The 21,576-nt window shown below is 23.2% G+C and overlaps 2 pseudogenes; both read right to left on the reverse strand.

The window, feature by feature from the left end:
* Positions 1 to 13,599: 13,599 nt before the first annotated feature.
* On the reverse strand, positions 13,600 to 14,931 carry LOC126875865 (ATP synthase subunit a-like; annotated as a pseudogene).
* A 22-nt stretch (positions 14,932 to 14,953) lies between these two features.
* LOC126875883 (cytochrome c oxidase subunit 2-like) lies at positions 14,954 to 15,678 on the reverse strand (annotated as a pseudogene).
* Between the last annotated feature and the right edge of the window lie 5,898 nt (positions 15,679 to 21,576).

The raw sequence follows: 21,576 nt of genomic DNA on the forward strand, positions 1-21,576 counted from the left end.
CACGAACGACTGAAGGCAGAGATTGAAAACAAACTGAAAGAGAGCCAATTCGGATTCAGAAAAGAAGGACGCGGTATTTGTGATAAACCATATCATAGACAAACAGTTGAGTAGAGAAAAAGAAAAACTACATGCCTGCTTTGCGGACTTAAAAGCGGCGTTCGACAGGCTAAACAGAAAGAAATTGGAGGAGAAAATGAGAAACATGGGGATTAACGAAAACTTAACCAGAAGGATTAAAGAGATATACGCAGAAACAAAGAATGTGGTAAGAATCAAGAATAACAACACAAAAGAATTTTGGACAGTGAGGGGAGTCAGACAAGGATGCCCGTTGAGCCCTACGTTGTTTAACATCTACGTGGCGGGGCTGGAAGAAGAATTAAGGAAAGGACAAGTCGGGGGGGGGCATAGTGGTAGGAGAAAGAAAGGTATGGTCATTGACATATGCAGACGATATTGTGCTGATGGTTGATAGAGAGGAGAAGCTAAAGGAAATGCTAAAGAGATTCGAAATATTTTTAAAGGAAACCGAATTGGAACTGAGCACGAAAAAGGCCAAGAGTGTAGTTTTCGAGAAAAACGAAAAAACAAGAGGAGACAAAGAAAATGGAAATGGGGAGAACGAGAATTAGAAGAAGTGGACGAGATAAGATACCTAGGGTACATACTACTGAAAAAACGGTAGTGATGAGAAACACATAGAAGACAGGAAAAAGAGAGCAAGAATAGCAATGAAGAAAACATGGGGCGTGGAAGAAAAAATTTCCAAACAGGACAACAAGAGGAGAATGAAGATGTTTGGAACGCTGGTAGAGAACGTGGCGCTGTTTGGAGCATAGGTATGAGGCTGGAACATGGAAGAAAGGCTGGATAGAATACAAAGAAGATATGTGAAATGGAGCTTAGGTTTAGATATGACAACACCGAATTATATATCGATAGAAGAATGTAAGCTAACAGAAATCAAAGAAAAAGTATTAGGAAGAGCAGCAAGGTATGAAGGGAAAGCCATAAAGTCAAAAAAGGAACTAGTAAAGAAGTGCATAAAGGAAAGAGAGAGAAACTGGGGAAATGGCCAATAACGGAAAAGAGCAAGAAAGAGAAAGAAGGGACTAGAAAGGATGAGAAATGGAGGGACACAGATGGAAGTAAGAGAAGAGCAAGAAAAGATGACACTAGACCAAATTATAGAAGAAAGGAGAAAGAGAGAAGCAGAAGAGAGGGGGAAAGGATAAGGGAATCAAAGTATGACAAACATTATAGAAAAATCGCCAAAGAAGAGTTAGCAAAATACTTAGAAGGGAGGATGAAGTGGAAGGACAGAAAAATATTAGCAAGATTCAGATGCGGAAACGAGACTAAATCAAGGGAATACTGGAAAGAAGAGGGAGAAAAAAGATGCAAGCTATGTAAAAAGAAAGAAGAAGACCTGAGACACGTAATAGAAGAATGAGAAATAACAGGAGAACCAAGGGACACAGAAAATAACAACAACAACAACAACAACAACAACAACAACAACAACAACAACAACAACAACAACAACAACAACAACAACAACAACAACAACAACAATAATAATAATAATGATAATGATGATGATAGTTATCCTTACTCATCCTCAATTATTAACAAATCACACACCCATACATTCTAATTAAAACGTTAAAAACCTTCCTTATTTTATTTTGTTTTTTTTTTTTTATTATGGGTAATAGCACAGAAATCCCCATGCTATAGTAATTAGCAAATGATACAAAAATGTAAGTATTTGTAGAAACAAATAAGAACGTTTAATAAAGGAAAAATTAAAAAGAAAATGATAGATACTTCTACCTCTCAGAGGGATCAAGCAAAAGGACCAAACGCATCGAGATCTACAGTAAGACACGGTAAACCGGCCTATCCTGTTCAATATCCATGTTTAGTGTCCTATTATAAATGTATGGCATGAACAAGAACGGCAATCAAAATAATAAATCAGCAATAGCATTCGTAAATGATATGTTAATTACATCAGAAACAATAAACCGTGACAAATAAAAATCCAGCTGCAAGACCTAGTCAAGAAAGTAGAAAATTACGCTTTCCAACACGGAAGCTAAGAATCTACACCCATAAATGTGAAACAATCTCGTTCAGTCCATATATTTCAAAAACTTCAAAAGCAAAGTACGACGTGAGAATAAATTCGAAAATATTCTTCCATACAACAGAAAATATCAACGGAAAATTTTCCGATGCAAACAAAGTTAGATGCTTCGGAGTCCATCTAAACTTCGGGTTAAATCACAACGACAACATAAAGACACAGTTATAGAAAGCAGATAAATTCTTCTTATACCTCATAAGACTACCTTACTCGAAAGATTCGCACAGATCAATGAAACTTCACTGCTACAAAACACTAATTAGACCAACCATTCTAATGTATGGTCGTTAAATCTGTTTCAATGTAAGTGTCAACGCCACGGAAAAATTAAGAATCATTGAAAGAAAATACATCACAGCATGTTTAGGAATATATAGATTGCCAGAATTGAAATTTAGCAAATATAGCAAATCACAAGCTATACGAAGAGCCCAAATTAATCCATATCGATTCTTCATTCTTAAATTAGTCAGACCACTGGTCAAAGATACACAAAATAATCATAAACTTCATCGTCGCCCACAATCTATAGTCAAACCCGTTATACCATAAACACATTCAAAAAACAGGTTATTTCCCCCCGGAATCCTTCACCTGTTTAGATAGCGTGAAATTAATCCAAAACAATAATAACTTAGCATTATTCTATCACTACAGCAGAAACGTAATAATAAAAAATACTGTACGATAGCGACATAGACCATAAGGATAGCAATATAAGACTTATGTATAAATTGTCAACCGTAGATTTAAGTGAGACACTCAAAGACAATAAAGATAAATATAGGTGGCTAACCACCGTAGAAAATTAAATTATAGCGATAAGAAAACCGTATGTTTAGTTAGTAAATGAACCAAAGATTGTAAGCAAAGATCACAAAAGAACAATGCAAATGTCACGTAAACTTGAGGGTTAGACGATAAAATAAAATAGCTGAGTCGTAACACAACTATTAATTTTGTTTTCATTAATCTTTATTATGAATTCAGCAATCACAATGAAATACACACTGAATTAACACACACAAATCACAATTCACTCCAATCACCTTATGTAAAACTTAGTTACACTGATACGTTAAGTACGCGACTGTTATAAGGATAGAGACCGGTAAAGATATGTTGACTATTCTAAGGATACGGAATAAGTGAAGTTTTACTGACGATACTGTGTCTGGGGAAAGCTAGGGATGGGTGTGTCTAAGGACACGGGACTATCGGACTTGTTGATGATAATTTTGGTTAAGGAAGTGAGGGTAGTAGACATCTTTCTCCGATTGGATAATAAGACGGTTGGTGGACCAGGAAGGGTTTTAGCCGCCCTCGTGAGAAAGTTGCTAACGCAACATACCAGACGCGAGGAAAACCTACTTTCCCTGTTAACCCGTAGTAAACAATAAACGTAAAAGGAAATCTAAGACAAGAGATACTCGCTTGGCCTGAAGGACCTTAACTATGAAAATTCCAAGACCGCTGGTGGGTACTTAGGACTACTGAGGGCACGCGCCAAGAATGTGCAGACATCTGGGCGCCATCCTGCCCGCGGTGTGTGGCCTGGTCTCTGATGTGAATTGACGTTATACAAACACAGTTAAATTAAGAAAATGTTCCCTGCAATTGTGTAATCATATATACGTAATTATATATCTCATACGTTTATTCTCTTTCTTCCCCCTCCTAAAATGTCAGCGATCCATAATACAATATCGGGCCTCCCTATACTAGTTTGTAAGTTCATAGTCTAAGGAATGGTTACATTGTAAGTCAATAAATGGTAGTATGAAGTGCAACGTTTATGTGAGCACCTATACTAGGCGTACATTACGCAAACATTAAAAACTTCCCACAAGCTGAGACCCTCAACTCATAAATCAAATTCTTTTTATTTTTGATTCATTGTGGTAAATGAAATCATTTACCAACATATTTGTCACACTTTTCACATTCAGATAAGACCAACCACGATATAATTTGGAGCATATTTGCTTACTGAGTAAATGATAATTAAATACATATCAATAAGTAAATCTAACATCACAAATATATTAGTAAAAGTTTAATTTTGGAAAAGTTAGAAATAAAAAAGTTTTACTTTTGATTCAGCACATAGATACATTGTCTCCGCGCTATCTGCCACTGGACCATATTACACCACCACAAAATATCCCGAAGTTCTTGTTGGACTCAACGGGTATAACATCGCATATACTTTGCATATTTACTGCATAGACCTCCGCAGTTTATTTAATTTTTTATAATCATTGTAACAAAAGTTAGTGTTATAATTTCATTTTATTGCAGCATAAGTCCAGTTTTTGTGTGTGCAATAAAATATTGTTATACCACTATCACCAGGAACGATGTGTAAAAGTACACTTACAAGAAAAGATAAAAATTTATTTCACAGTTATACTTAAATGTGGCATAAAGAGTAATATCTGAAAGAAAATTTCAGAAACATTGATTTCCAGAATTATTTCATTACTTTCCACATACAGTTGTCAATATCCACAGTTGGCTGAATCCCACATGTAGAGTGTAATAAAAGAAGAACAAGACAATACGATAAAATGTTGTAAGAAGCAAGAAATTCTAACAGTGAAATAAATAAAAAAAAACAGAAAAAGATAAAACACATAATAGGAAACTACAACGGAACAAAGAAATCTCAAGAAAGTAGACAGTTACAACTAAAATGGTAGAGGAAAGAAACACAAGAGGAAAATTAGAAAAACACATCATAAACAGCAAAATGGCAACAAAAGACAAAGAATAGATAACAACAAGTATAAACAAAGGAAATATAGTTGTGAACACAGGGAATAAAGGCATGAAATTTGAAATCCTGAAAAAGATAGATATGTTTAGGGAAATGAGAAATTTTTTTTTTTTTTATTTATTTGTTGAAATTACAATCAATTCTCGCGTTGAGAAGAAATGAGAAATATGAAAGACAAATTAAAGGAGATAAGAAAGGCAAATAATATATTTAGTTACACCTAATACAAGATGTTAAGCTAGAGAAAAATAACGGGAGATAAGGAAATAAAATGGATAGAAAAAAGAAGAAAACTTGAAACTACAAGATAAGATAGATGAACTCGAAGGGATGACGATAAATTAAAAGTGATAAATGAAGCGGAATATATTGAAGAGATAAAAACAAAACACCATTAAAAGCTGCTACAGTTATACTTTCAGACCAGAAGAATAAGATGAGAGTATAAGTAAATGAAAAGATATGGAACATTTAAGGACATTAGATATAGCATTGCAAAGAAAGGACAAGATCATACATGATCTATCACAAACGCTATCATACTTTGAGAAAAATATATTTTTTATCTTTCTTAAAATCCTTTTTAAGAAGGAAAAATGATTTGAAACAAGAACAAAAGAAACTTTCAATCATTTTTCTTGCCTTAAATCGCAGTGTAAAAATAAAGATGAAAAAAATGTTATAGCGGATTGTAAAGACAATACAATGAACGAGCATACCTTGTTGTCGCGAATTGAAACGTTGCTCGTCACCGTGTGTGTCTGATTTGACGTGCAACGCATTTCCTTGCGGAAGTTGAATTAAAATTAAATTTTTTATGAATAAAACATATATAATAATATTGTTAATAAGTTTTAAATTAGAATAAAAAATAGATAAAAATAGGATAAATATATATATATATATATATATATATATATATATATATATATTAATATAAATTTTATTAAAAAATTATAGTTTAAGTAAAAATATTTTATTTACAATAAAAAGATTAATTATTAATTAAAATTTTAATAAAAAAATAATTTAATATAAATTAATTATATTTAAATAAATATATATATATAAAAAAATTGTGTGTTATATATATATATATATAATGTGTGTGTGTTATTATTAAATGTTGAATCATTAAAATTAAATTATATGGCGGCTTTTCATTCTTATTAGAGAAACTTGTAGTTTAATTTGATAATCCACGATAAGATAAACTGAAGTAGATGTTTATGTATTGTTGTATATTATTATATAAAATTAATTTTAATAAAAATTTAATAAAAAATTTTAATTCAAATCAAAATGTAGTATATTTAAGAATTTATGAGTTATAATAAATTTAATTTTTTAATAATTATATTTTAATATTAACTTGAAAGAGGATTCAAAAGTAAAATTAATAAATTAATTAATTTGAAAATAGTTTTGAAAAGTGTACAAATTGCCCGTCAATTTCATTTGTGGAATAAGTCGTAACATAGTAAAAATATTGGAAAATGTTCTTAGATAAAAAATTAGTTTTTATAATATTTCATTTTTAATGAAAATTATTTAAATTGAATTTTTTTTTAAGATAATAAATTTAATATTTTAGTTTAAAATTTATTAAATTATATTTTTGTAAAGTTGTATAATAAATAATTGTTAAAGTAATAATTTATGAAATAATATAATGATTTATAGATTTAGTAATGTGAATGAAATTTTAAAGAATTAAATAAGTAAAATAAATTTTGTACCTTTTGTATCAGGGTTAATATAATTTAATAATTTTATTATTCTCGAAAGAAAAAGAGTTAAATATATAATTATGTTTTTGTTGAATAAAAAATTATAATATATATTTAGAAATTAAATGTTAATCGATTTTTTTATATCTAGTTTTTTTTAAATGAATTTAATTAATATATAAAAAATATAAAAAATTTATTTTATAATTTTTTTTATTTTCATATAAAAAATTTATGGGATAATCTATAAATTTAAATATATAATTGAATTATTATTATTATTTAAGAATTTATATTATAATTATATTGATTTAGTAATAATTTTTATTAATAAATACTTAATAATTTAATGATTTTATTTTAAAAATTTAAGAAATTTATATAAAATTGAATAATATATATTTATTAAAAAAAAATAATTTATAAATTATTTAAATTAAGTATAATGATTATATTAGTAATATTTTATGTTTAAAATTTTTATTTTTTAATAAATTTTGAAATATATATATATATAAGGAATTAGGCAAATTAAATATATTCACCTGTTTATCAAAAACATGGCTTATTGATTTTAATTTTAAGTCTATCTGCCCAATGATTTAATTATTTAATGGCTGCAGTATAATTGACTGTACAAAGGTAGCATAATCAATTGTTTTTTAATTAAAAACTAGAATGAAAGAATTAATGAGATATATACTGTCTCATATATATATATATATATATATATATATATATATATTATATATATATATATATATATATATATATATATATATATATATATATATATATATATATATATATATATATATATATAATTAATTTAAATTTTTAGTAAAAATGCTAAAATATATTTATGGGACGATAAGACCCTATAGAATTTTATATTTATATATATTAGATTTTAAATTTTTTAAATATAAATATTTAATTGGGAGGATTAGTAAATTCATAAAACTTTATTTTAAATATAAACTTTAATTAAAGAATAATTAATGATCTTGTATTATAAATTGAAAGAATAAATTACCTTAGGGATAACAGCGTAATATCTTTTTAAAGATCATATTAATAAAGATGATTGCGACCTCGATGTTGAATTAAGATAAATTTTAAATGCAGAAGTTTAATAATTAAGTTTGTTCGACTTTTAAAATCTTACATGATTTGAGTTCAAATCGACGTGAGTCAGATTGGTTTCTATCTATAAAAATAAATAAATTATTTGTACGAAGGGACTATAATTTTTAATTAAATTATATTATTAATTTTAATTAATAATTTTGATTATATTAGCAAATTAGTGCATTAAATTTAGAATTTAAATAAATTATAACAAAATTATAATATATAATTTTTTTTTTAATTTTTTATTAATAATATTTATAATTTTGATTAGAGTGGCTTTTTTAACTTTATTTGAGCGTAAAATATTAGGTTATATTCAATTACGAAATGTCCAAATAAATTAATAATTAAAGGTTTATTTCAACCTTTTAGAGATGCTTTAAAATTGATATCAAAGGAATTTTTTTTTTAATTTTAATAATTTATATTTATATAGTCCAATAATTATATTTTTTTTATCATTAATATTATGATTTATTTATCCTTGAATATATTCTTTTTTTTTATTGATTATAGAATTACTTTTTTAATATTAATTTTGAGATTAATGGTTTATCCAATTATAATAATTGGTTGAGTGTCTTTATGTAATTATTCAATTTTAGGTTCATTACGTTCAGTTTCTCAAATAATTTCATTTCAAATTTTATTATTTTTGGTTTTTTTTTTACTAATAATTTTAATTGAGAATTACTCTTTATTTATATTTATAAAATTTCAATATAATATATATATTTTTTTTATATATCCTTTATATATTATTTTTATAATTAGAGCATTAATTGATTTAAATCGAGTTTCATTTGATTTGATTGAAGGTGAATCAGAATTAGTTTCTCGAGTTAATGTTGAATATTATAGAAGATTATTTGTATTAATTTTTTTATCTGAATATTTAAATGTTATATTTATAAGATTATTATTAACAATAATGTTTTTTGGATTAAATTGATGATCATTTAGTTTTATTTTAGTTTATTTATTTCATTTAATTTTATTAATTATAATTCGTGGTGTATTACCTCGTATTCGATATGATAAATTAATAATAATATGTTGGGTTGAATTATTAGTGTTAATTTTAATATATTTAATATTAATTTATTTAATAAAAGAATTTATTGTTTCGATAGTATTTTAATTTGTATTTTAAAAAATATTTAATTTTTAATAAAATTTTTTTATAATAAATTATTATTAATTTTAAATTAATTTCATTAATTTAAAAATTATAAAAATTTATATGTATATATATATAGATTAAGTTTTTAATTATTATATTTAAATATATAAAAGTTTGTTTATATAAATTTAATTAATTAAAAAATTAATTTTATTTTAAAAATTATATTTAAATATGTGTGTGTGTGTGTATTTTATATATATATTTAAATATGTGTGTATATTAATAAATTTGTATCTATTTATATAAATATATTAATATTATTAGTAAGTTTGTGTTTATATATATATATAAATATAAATAAGTAAATTTGTGTGTGTGTATTTAAATATATTAAATATATATACATAAATTTGTGTATTTAAATTTTATAATATTTATATATATGTATTTATAGATATTATATATATATAAATTAAATTTTTTATTTTTTATTTATAGGTTTTATTAAATAAATTATAAATTTATTAGATAAATCTAAAATTTAAAAAAAATGTAAATATAATTAATTTTGGTTTAAATTAAATATATTATTTATGTTTAATAATTATAATAATTTAATTATATAATTAAATTTTAATTTATAATTAGATAATTGTTTATTTAAAGTTAATAGAAAACTTTATTTCTATAATATGATTTCAAGTCATATACTTATTCAAGTTTATTAACTAATTATTTTTTTTTAATAATATATCTCAAATATTATTTATAAAAATGATAAAATTAAATATATAAAATATACTGATGTAAATAATATATTTAAATTTGTATATGGATATTCAATTATTTGTTTTCCTAATCAAGTAAGTATAATAAAAATGTTAATAAATCATCAATAAAAAATTTTATTTATAAAATAAAATGTATTATTTTTTAAATTATTTAAATTAATTAATGGAATTAAATATAAAATAAAAATTGATATAAAAAGTATAATTACTCCTCCTAATTTATTTGGAATTGTTCGTAGAATTGAATATGCAAATAGAGAATATCATTCAGGTTTAATATGAATTGGTGTAATTATTGGATTTGCTATTTTAAAATTATCTGGATCACCTAAGATGTAAGGTATTTGTAAGTTAATTAATGTAAATAAAATGAAGTTAAATAAAATATGTAAATAAATAATGAAAAAATAAAACGATGCACCGTTTATATTAATTAATCGAATTAATCATCCTGAGTTTATATCTTTTATAATATTTGAAATTCTATAAAATGCAATAATAATATTTGGACAATAATGTATTGATAAAAATAATCCTGAGATAATTTGAATTATTAAAAATATTCCAAGTATTGATCCAAAATTTCATAAGTAATTAATATTAATTGGAGTAGGTAAATTAATAAATGATATTGGTAAATTTATTATATGAATTTTATAAATTGATGAAATTACTTTTTTCATTTTTTTGCTCGTAAGTTTTTGTTTTTAATATAACAAATTTTTGTTATAATAAATAATATAATAATTAAGAAAATAATAAATATTAAAAGAATATAATAGTTGGGATTTAAATATAATGTTTTAATATTATAAATTTTATTATTTTTGTAATAATTAAAATTTAATATTTTGATATTTATATCATAATGATTAATTAAGAATAAAAAAGTTAATATTAAAATTAAATTTGTAAAAAATAAATTTAAATAATTGGTTTTGTAAATGGTTTATTAATTAAACTAATAAAATAAGAAAATAAAATTAAAATTCCTCTAATAAAAATAATTAATAAGATATATAAGTTTAATGAAATTATTTGTTTATATGTTAATGATATTTATTTTTATAAAAATAATATAAAAAATTGAATATAATATTTGTTTTAAAGGTGATATAAAGGTATTTAAATAGAAATAATTTAAAATTAAAATTAAATTAATATTTAAATTTATAAATAAAAGGAATAATAGAATTATAAAAGTTTTCATTAATAATAAATTAATATATTAAAATTATCTATAGTTATATTAATATTTTTAAATTTGCAATTTACAAAATTAATGTTTTTATTAAACTATATATCTAATATATAAATTTAACCAAAAATAGTTTAAATAAAAACAATAATTTTGGGAATTATAGATATTGTTATAAAATTTTTTTGAAATTTATTGTATTAAGAAATTTAATTTTTTTAAGTTGGTTAATATTAAATTTATTTTAGAATTTATTATTTTGAATTTTGTTTTAATAATTTTAGTTATTTTATTAAATAATAATATTTATTTTTTTAATTTTTTAATTGGGTTGGAATATTTAATTTCAATTATTTTATTTTATATAATTTTAATTGATTTTAATAGATGAATTTATTTAATTTATTCTGTATGTGAAGGAGTTATAGGTCTATCATTATTAGTTAGAATAAATTATGAATTTGGTCATCAAAAAATTAATATTATAAATTTAATTTAAAAATGAATGAGGTTACAATTGTAATTGTTATTATTATCTTATTTAAGTTTATAAATTTTTATATTTTAAGAAATTTAATATTTTTATTGAGATTAAATATTTCAATAAATATAAATTGATTAAAATGAGTTAATTTAGTTGGAGGTTTAGGAAATAATTATTATTCTAATTATTTAATTTTATTTAATATTAATTTTTATAATTAAAATTAATATTTATAATAATAAATAATTATATAATAAATTTAATATATTTAAGAGAAGATTATATTATAATTAGAGTTATATTAATTAATTTATAAATAATATTAATTTTAAGAAAATTTATTCTTAATTTATTTTTTTATCATTTAAATATTAATTTAATTTATATTTATAAATATTTTGTATTTAAAATAATTTTATTAGGATTAATATTTTCAATATTAATATTAAATATTAATTTTTTTAAAAAAAGTAAGATATTTATTAAAAGATTTTTTATAATAGAATTTTTTATAAGTTTATAATAAATCAATTAATAAATAAAATAATTTATTATGAATTTTATTTTGAGAAAGGTTTATTAGAAAAATTTATAGGAAAAATTATAAGATATATTTGTGATATATTAGAAATAAATTTTATATTTAAAATTTCTTTATTATTATTATTATATTTATATTTATTAATATTAATGATATTAATTTAATTTAAATTATATTCATATATTAAATAAAAAGAAAAAAAATTTGTTTATTTGTAGTATATAAGTAGCTTATATTAGAGCATTAGATTGAAAATATTAGGGAAATTTTTTTAAATTTTTAAATAATATTTATTATATATATATATATATATGAATTTAAATTTTAAATATTATTATTAATAATAAATTCTAAGAAATAATGATATTTTAAATCAATTATTAAAGTTAGAAGCATTATTGAATTATTTCTATTTACAATTAATTTTTTATTTATTAATAATTTTATATTGAAAGTATAATGTTTTATTTAAACTATATAAATTAAATTAAATTTTAAATTTTGTATAATTTTTAAAATAATTTTTTTATATAATATTTATATATATATATATTAATAAATTGGAATATTAAATTCAATTATTTTATTAACAATAAAATGCCTCTAATTTGGCTTCAATTTAAAATTTATTTTATTTAATATATAAATTTAAATTTATATAAGAAGTAAAATTTACTTTTAATTTCGACTTAAAGATTGATTTATTTTTTAAATCCTTATATATATATATATATATATATATATATATATATATATATATATATATATATATATATATATATATATATATATATATATATATATTAAAATATTTAATTAGAATAATCTAAAATATTCAATTTAAATAATTACATGATCATTCTATTAATAAAGAAAAAAATAATATTAAAAATAAAAAAATTATTAAAATAAATAAATATAAAAAATTTAATGTTTTGATATATGAAATTAAAGGAATTAGTAAAATAATTTCTACATCAAAAATTAAAAATGTTAATGAAATTAAATAAAATGGTAATGAAAATGGAATATTTATTTTTGTGATTGGATTAAATCCACATTCATAAGGTAAGTTTTCTTCTATGTTAAATTTTTTATATATTGATAAAACTTTATTTAATAAAAAAATAATTATTAAAATTATAAAAATTAATAAATAATAAATTATATTAATTAAATATATTAATTTAATATTAAATTTTTTAATTGGAAATTAAATGTAATTTAATTATACTATATATTTAAAATTTAATTTAATTTATAATGATATAATAAAATATGTAAATGAATAATCAAATTACATCAACAAAATGTCAATATCAAATAGCAAATTCAAAATTAATATGATGAATTGTTGAAAAATGATTTTTTATTATTCGAATTAAAGAATATAATAAAAATAATGTTCCAATTAAGACATGAATACCATGAGAACCAGTGGATAAAAAAAAAAAAAAAAAAAAAATAGATCCAAAAATTCTATCATTAATACAGAAGAATGAATTATAATATTCAAAAATTTGTATAAAATTAAAATAAAATCCTAAAAAAATTGTTGATATTAATATTGATATTCTTGATTTAAATTTGTTATTTAATATATTATAATGTCTTAATGTTACTGAAAATCCTGATATAATTAAAATAATTGAGTTTAATAAAGGGATTTCAAATGGATTAAAAAATTTAATTATTTTAGGTGGTCATATTAAATTAATTTCAATTGAAGGAGAAATTGAATTATGGAAGAATGTTCAAAAAGATGAAATAAAAAAAAAATAGTTCAGAAATAATAAATATAATTATTCTAAATTTTATTATTGATAAAATATAAAAAGAATGTATTCCTTGAAATGTTCTTTCTCGAATAATATCTCGGAATCATATTATTGTTGATAAAATTAAAATTAATAAATTTAAGATTATAATTAATAAATTATTTAAAGAAATTCATAAAATTGTTCTTAATAATATATTTATAGTATTAAAAGAGACAATAATTGGTCATGGTCTAATAGTAACAATATGAAAAGGAAAGTTTTTTTTCATTAATTTGATTCAGAAAAATATAATGTTAATAAAATTGAGAATACATAAGCTTGAATTAAAGCTATTGAAATTTCTAGAATTAATAATATATTTTGAATTATTAAAGTTAATGGTGATAAAATAATGAAGTTTATTATAAAATTTCTTAGTAAAATAAGAATAAGATGTCCTGAAATTAAATTTGCTGAAAGACGAATTGATAATGTTCAAGGGCGAATAAAAAGTCTAATAAGTTCAATAATTACTATAAAATTTATTAAAAATTTTGGAGAATTTAATGGTACTAAATGTCTTAAAGTTTTTATAGGAAAATTAATAATTGAGTAAATTAGAAATCTTAATCATAAAGATAATGCTATTGATAGATTAAATATTAAATGTCTTGTTGATGTAAAGATATAAGGAATTAATCTAAATAAATTTAATATTATAATATGAATTATAATTCTTAAGAATCAAAAAATATTTATTGAATATTTATTAGTTATCATTATTTTAAATTCATTAAATAAATATTCAATAAATAATTTAAAAATTATTAAAATTCGTGAAGGAATTAATCAATATGAATTTGGAAATAAAATAATTGGTAAAATTATAAAAATTCAATTTAATTGAATATAATTATTAATTGAAGGATCAAACATTTCAAATAAATTGTTTATCATAATCATTTTCATTTTTTAATTAAATTATTTTTATTATTATTATTATTTATATTATAAATATTTTTTATGATAATATATAATAAAAATGAATTTCTTAAAATTATAATAGTAAATAAACATATTAAACATATTATAAAGATAACTAATCAATTAATAGGTATTATTTGTGGTATTCATTAGAAGTAAATTTTAATTACTATAATTGATTTAAAAGATCAATTCTTTATTTCAGACATCTAATGATAGAAAAATAATAATAAAATATTAATTTTAGAATGATAATCTAAAGTTATTTAAATTAACTAATTTTTCAAATTTTATTTTTAATTCAATTTATAAATAATTCATAAGAAGTTCTTTCTAATATAATAGGTATAAATCTATGATTTATTCCACAAATTTCAGAGCATTGTCCAAAATAAATTCCTGGACGGATACAAAATAAATTTAATTGATTAATTCGACCAGGAATAGCATCTACTTTAATTCCTAATGATGGAATAGTTCATGAATGAATAACATCTAATGAAGAAATAATTATTCGTATAGAAATTTTAAATGGAATAATTAATCGATTATCAGTTTCTAATAATCGAAATTGATTTATTAGTTCATAATTTAATATATATGAATCAAATTCATAATTATTAAATTCTGGATATTCATAAGATCAATATCATTGATGGCCAATAGCTTTAATAGAAAAAATCAATATCATTGATGGCCAATAGCTTTAATAGAAAAATGAGGATTTACAATTTCATCGATATAATATAAAATTTTTAAAGATGGAAAACAAATAATTATTAAAATAATTATAGGAGATAAAGTTCAAATAATTTCAATTGTATGATTTTTTAAAAGAGTTAGATTTAAATAATTATTATATATAAAATCTATAATAAAAAATGTTGTTAAAGAAATAATAATAATTATTATTATTATAGTTAAATTATGAAAGGAAATTAAATTATCAGAATAAAAAGAATTTGAATCTTGAAATGTAAATATATTTCATGTAGAAATTTTTAATAATTAAAATTTATTTGAATTTGAAATTCATTATATAATTTTATTAAATTAATTTATTAATAAAAGATAAAAATCTTTATAATTGAATTTTAAATTCAAAGCACTAATCTGCCATATTAATAATTATATATATATATATATTATTTATTAATAAATTTTTAAATTTTAATTATTAAAAATATTTTTAATTTTATTATTTATAATTAAAGGAATTTCAATTAGTGAATGATCTAAGGGAGGATAATTGTTTAATCATTCTAAAGAAGATTGATGAAATTTAAATATAACTAATCGTTTTGAAATTAATCTTTCAAAAATAATAAAAATGAAAAATAATATTCTATTTATTGAAATTATTGCTCCAATTGATGAAATTAAATTTCAACAATAATAAGAATCAGGATAATCTGAATATCGTCGTGGTATAGATATTAAGCCTAAAAAATGTTGAGGGAAAAAAGTTATATTTACACCAATAAATATTATAATAAATTGAATTTTTAATCATTTTTGATTTAATATTAGACCTGTAATTATTGGGTATCAATGAATAAATCTAGTAATAATAACAAAAACTGCTCCTATTGATAGTACATAATGAAAATGTCCTATTACATAATAAGTATCATGTAAAATAATATCAATTGATGAATTAGATAATATTACTCCTGTTAATCCTCCAATTGTAAATATTAAAATAAAACCAATAGATCAAATGATTGTAATATTAAAATTTATTTTTGAACCATGATAAGTTGCTAATCATCTAAATACTTTAATTCCTGTAGGAACAGCAATAATTATTGTTGCTGATGTAAAATAAGCTCGAGTATCAACATCTAATCCAACGGTAAATATATGATGAGCTCATACAATAAATCCTAGGAATCCAATTCCTAATATAGCATAAATTATTCGTATTCCAGGATGACTAAGTTCTATTCGAATTAATAATCTTATTGAAGATCCAATTATTCCTGATCATATTGCAAAAATAAAATATATTATTCCAATGTTTTTATGATTAGTTGATATTAATCATTTTTTTTATTAAGATTTATAAATATAAAATTTATATAATTAATTTTGAAGATTAATAGTTTATTTAACATGAAATCTTAAATATTAATTTAATATAAATTAATTAATTAAATGTTTAATTATAATTATAATAATTTTAATTTAATTAAATTAAATAAAATTTTAAAAATTAATTTAAAAATTTTTAAATAATAAAGTATTATGTCTGAAAAAGAAATAAACTGTAAATTTATTTAGAAAAATTAAAAATTTTTTAATACTATTTTAAAATTTATTTTATAATATTTAATATAGTTTAAGAAAAATATTAAATTGCAAATTTAAAGATTAAATTAATAATATTTGTATTAAATTAAATAAAATAAATATAAAAGAAAAAATAAAATTGTAATTAGAATGTAGATTTTTATATGAAAAATTTCAAAATGTATAATTATTTTACTAAATTTAAATTTTAATAAAATATATTTTAGTAAAATGAAATAATTTCATATTATAATTATTCTTGTTAATAATAACAAAATTATTAAATTGTTTCTTAAATTTAAATTTAAATTATAAATAAATTCTCATTTGAATATAAATGAAAAAAATAATGGTAAAGAGGAATATATAAATAATAAAATATGAATATATTGAAAAATTTCTAAAATTTAAATTATTTACATTATAAAAATTAAAAAAATATATTAAAGTTGAAAATATACATAAATAAATTAGAATTAATAATATGAATAAGTTTTCATTAGTATGAAGAATAAAATAAAAAAATAATGAATTAAAAATTGATGAACATCCAAATAATTTTTTTATAGAGAAGTTGTATATTTGTATATAAAGCAATGAATGTATTATTAATAAATAAAGTAAGAATTAGATATGGTGTAATGAAAGTTATTGAAGAAAAAAAATAAATTGGAATAAATTTTATAAATGTTGAAATAATTAAAATTTGATTTCATGAAGATATATTATAAATATAAATTATTCAAAAACAAAACGGAAATAAACCAATTTTTAAAAATATAGATAAATTTATTAGAAAATTAATTATATAATTTTTAAAAATAAAAATTTGTGTATAATTTAAAGAAATAATAATAATAATTAATAATCTTGGAATTGATGATATTATAAAATATATGATTCTAACAATTTTATTATTTGATTTAATATTAATTATTCTAATTAAAATAATTGTTGAAAATTCTATTGATAATCATTTAATGTAAATTCTTGATGAATTTAATATAATAAAAAATAAAATAATTACTGATAAATAAGAGAATATATATATTTTATTATAAAAAATAATTTTTTTTTTTTTTTTTTTTTTTTTTTTTTTTTTTTTTTTTTTTTGAAAAAATTAAATATTGTATATAAAAATAAAATTTATATAGAAAAATTTCTATTAGTTTTTAACTTATTATATAAATAGTAATAGTATAATTTAATTATATACATAAATATTTTATCAAAATATATCTTTTATCAGACATATTACTTATATTTTTATATTTTATATAAAACTTTTTGAATTTATCGATAGGGTATGAACCTATAAGCTTAATTTAGCTTATTATATAGTTTATAAATTTAATTTTTAAAATATAATTAAATTTATTAAATTGTAATTTAATAATAATTTTAGAATTATATAGTTAATTTATAGGAATAAAAATTATTCAATTATTTATAAAAAGTTAGATATATTTTAAAAATTACTATTAAATGCAATTTAATTATTATATTTTTTTATTAGCTAATACCCAAATTGTTAATAATTAATTGATATATATATATATATATATATATAATAAGTAACAGCGGTCAGTTTGTGAAAAGTGCTCGTTAACAAATCTTAAATTACAACGAAACGAAATTGTTCAACACCTTAAAATTGAAAATTACCGAACTAAGTAGGAAAAAGGCCACAATGTTTGTAGAACCTCGATAAGTGTTCGCCGAGACAGTTTCGACATCTGGACTACGTCGGACAGTTTACGACGGATATCCGTCACATAAAAGGGGTAGAAAATAACGTAGCCGATACTCTATCTCGCATCGAAGCGATCGGAAAACCAATAGATCACCATACGCTAGCTGCAGCGCAAGAAAAGGATAGCGAGCTACGCAAAATTATCAATGCTGGCTCGAGCGCGTTGCAGCTGAGAAAAGTACGATTTCCCGATCACAACGTCGAGTTATACTGCGATATTAAAACCGAGACCGTGCGACCGTACGTACCGGAACCGTTACGCCGCACCGTATTCCAAGCGCTACATGGACTTTCCCACCCGGGGATGCGAGCTACGCGAAAATTGGTAGCGACGCGCTTCGTCTGGCCGTCGGTAAATAAAGATTGCCGAACGTGGACACGACAATGCATACCGTGTCAGCGCAACAAAGTCACCAGACACGTATCCTCGCCCGTCGGAACGTTCGGAACGCTAGCGGTTGCTCGGCGTCAAACATTTGCGTACAACGGCCTACCATCCAGCGTCTAACGGGATGGTAGAACGCCTACACAGACAATTAAAGGCGGCGATCAAATGCCACGACACGAGCAACTGGGTCGGAATTCTCCCGATCGTCTTATTAGGTATAAGAACCGCGATAAAGGAGGACCTAAACGCAACGGCGGCCGAAATGATTTACGGCACCGGCATACGTCTGCCGGCGGAATTCTTTTTGCCAACTAGTCAACGGGCCAACTTGGAATACGCGAACCGGCTGAGAGAACGCATGGAGAGGGTCAGACCACACCCGATTACTCGCCACGGCGAAAAGAAAATTTTCGTCTTCAAGGAATTAGAGACGTCGCCATACGTATTCGTGCGCCACGACGCGATTGGAGGACCATTACTACAGCCACCGTACGATGCACCGTATAAAGTCATACAGAGAGGTGATAAGACATATACGGTAAAAATAAATAATCGCGACGTAACGGTTTCCATAGATCGCTTGAAGCCTGCGTTTGTCATTCCCGAAGACCTCGAACAAAGGTCCGCCGAGACTCGCAACGTGCTAATTCCGGTAGACCAAACGAATGTCCGCGACGAAAGCAGGGCGAACGCCAATAACCAAACGACAAACGGAGAAAATACCCGGAATAGATACGTTACGCGGTCTGGGCGAAGAGTCCGATTTCCCGATCGGTTTCAGGCAGGTTTCGGATAAGTGTTAAGAACCGGCCAACGCGCACGCTACTTCGTAATATCCATATATTCTTTTATTTACGTAGCGTTATCACTGGTAAGGGGGTACTGTGGCGACAAGGACTATGGAACTTTCCAACGGCTCCGCGATACAAAGCGCTACGCTACGCCGTCGAAACGCGACACGACGCACTCAATCTGTCATCGATATCTTCACGCTCCTTCAGCCGAATTTCTCTTCAGCCGAAGGGCATACAGGCGCCAGCCACGAGGGCACTTATAACGAACGCACGTCAGTGGGGATGATGATATCGATGGGCAATGGAAAAAGAATCAGTTCGGTCGAAAAAATAAGCACATTCGACCACGAGCCGTGAGACGCGAAAGACGAAAAGAAACGGGTACGCTTTTATCGAGAAATCAACCGAACGACGCTATTGTTTATCGACGTTAAGAATCAGCCGATGTTATTTGCATTATTGGTTAAATATCACCTAGTGTACTTCAGTACCTATTACACCATTCCACCTCATATTCAAGAGATAAAAACAAAACACCATTAAAAGCTGTAACAGTTATACTTTCAGACCAGAAGAATAAGATGAGAGTATAAGTAAATGAAAAGATATGGAACATTTAAGGACACTAGATATAGCATTGCAAAGAAAGGACAAGATCATACATGATCTATCACAAACGCTATCATACTTTGAGAAAAATATATTTTTTATCTTTCTTAAAATCCTTTTTAAGAAGGAAAAATGATTTGAAACAAGAACAAAAGAAACTTTCAATCATTTTTCTTGCCTTAAATCGCAGTGTAAAAATAAAGATGAAAAAAATGTTATAGCGGATTGTAAAGACAATACAATGAACGAGCATACCTTGTTGTCGCGAATTGAAACGTTGCTCGTCACCGTGCGTGTCTGATTTGACGTGTAAGACATTTCCTTGCGGAAGTTGACCCTCTAGTTGTTGGCGCGAGGTTCGCCGCTAACGGTTGCTGCGATGCTGATGATGATGTGATCATGTGTATCACTGTATGATTTACTGCTGTATCTCTGTTCACTTGATCGTCCAATGCTCGTGATCCGGCTCGAAGGACCAAATGTTACGACCGTTCGCGTAGAGACGCGATCGCGAGGGAAACGTGTGAGCGGGAGACGTAAATTTTTGCTACGATTATGATAATCGACGCCGCGAATTAGTCGTTCCCCTGTTTCGTTTAGAATAACAGAGATAGTTCAAATGATTTTAACTTTGAATTAACACAGTTAATATAAACGTGTATATTTAACGATATTTAAAGTTATAATGAATACGTCACAAATGATTTAACGATGATACAATTAGTTTGTTACAGTAATTTGACCCGATTTTATGATATTTCTCGATGTATTCGTTAGACTAAGCGACTTTGATTTTATTCGTCTGAACCTTTCGATGCATCCCGTTTGAATTCTCATTTGCCACTGACTGCCCTTCCATTTGGTCCTTTGTCTTCTCTGGAAGACGACCCCCACTACGCTCGGATCACGCCACCGTTCGCGCCTATGATCACGTATACCAGCTTCTTTCTTTATGCGGATAAAATAACGCACCGAAGGCGAATAGATGTTTCTGGAACTCGCTGCTTGACGACAACTATGCGTTTATCGCTACTTTGTGTATATCTCGACGGTCATGT

The sequence above is a fragment of the Bombus huntii genome, unplaced genomic scaffold (assembly GCF_024542735.1).
Source record: "Bombus huntii isolate Logan2020A unplaced genomic scaffold, iyBomHunt1.1 ctg00000059.1, whole genome shotgun sequence".
Classification (NCBI taxonomy): domain Eukaryota; kingdom Metazoa; phylum Arthropoda; class Insecta; order Hymenoptera; family Apidae; genus Bombus; species Bombus huntii.